Here is a 935-nt window from a genome sequence, read left to right on the forward strand (position 1 = left end):
CGTAAAGGCCAAGACATTACTTCAGCTTTGAAATCCTCACAAAAATTATAAAGACCTTTTAGAAGCCGGCGATTTATTGGTCCCCGTCGAGGCCACTGGAGACCGTGGCCCTCCAAACATCTGTCCTGCCCGGGATTGGAACCCGGCTCCCTCGGTTATGGGCTAAGGACGAAGACCACTGTGCTTTTTATCTCAAATTTTGTATTAAAATACATTACTGTATTCTTGTTAGATTTAATACAAGAAAATATTAGCGACTGCATCATGAAGCGATGGTGGTATAGTGGTGAGCATAGCTGCCTTCCAAGCAGTTGACCCGGGTTCGATTCCCGGCCATCGCACATGAGTTTTGTTTCCGCTTTAATCAAATGATAATTCAGTTATACAAATAATGTGCCAATTACAGTTATTCTGGTAATAAGGCTGTAACCTCGCCTCCACCTTTATGAAGATCTGAGCATGATGGTATAATTAATTGGATTAAGGCAGCGTCTGGGATGCTCTCGGACGCAGGTTCGAACCCTCGTCACGGCCCTTGTGGATTTGTTCATGATGACATATATACGTCTGGACTGTTCACAGTCGTGGAGACTAGCAGGGGTCACAGTAGTCCTTGGAGACTAGCAGGGGGTCACAGTAGTCCTTGGAGACTAGCAGGGGTTCACAGTAGTCCTTGGAGACTAGCAGGGGTCCACAGTAGTCCTTGGAGACTAGCAGGGGTCACAGTAGTCCTTGGAGACTAGCAGGTGTTCACAGTAGTCCTTGGAGACTAGCAGGGGTTCACAGTAGTCCTTGGAGACTAGCAGGGGTTCACAGTAGTCCTTGGAGACTAGCAGGGGTCCACAGTAGTCCTTGGAGACTAGCAGGGGGGCCACAGTAGTCCTTGGAGACTAACAGGGGTCCACAGAAGTCCTTGGAGATTAGCAGGGGTCCAC

At 48.3% G+C, this 935-nt stretch overlaps 1 non-coding gene across 1 annotated transcript; it reads left to right on the forward strand.

Moving 5' to 3' along the window:
• The first annotated feature begins 269 nt into the window (after positions 1–269).
• TRNAG-UCC (transfer RNA glycine (anticodon UCC)) lies at positions 270–341 on the forward strand. The gene has a single exon. It is a non-coding gene; the product is annotated as a tRNA-Gly (tRNA).
• The last annotated feature ends 594 nt before the right edge of the window (positions 342–935 follow it).

This window comes from Procambarus clarkii, chromosome 60 (genome assembly GCF_040958095.1).
Source record: "Procambarus clarkii isolate CNS0578487 chromosome 60, FALCON_Pclarkii_2.0, whole genome shotgun sequence".
Taxonomy (NCBI): Eukaryota; Metazoa; Arthropoda; class Malacostraca; order Decapoda; family Cambaridae; genus Procambarus; species Procambarus clarkii.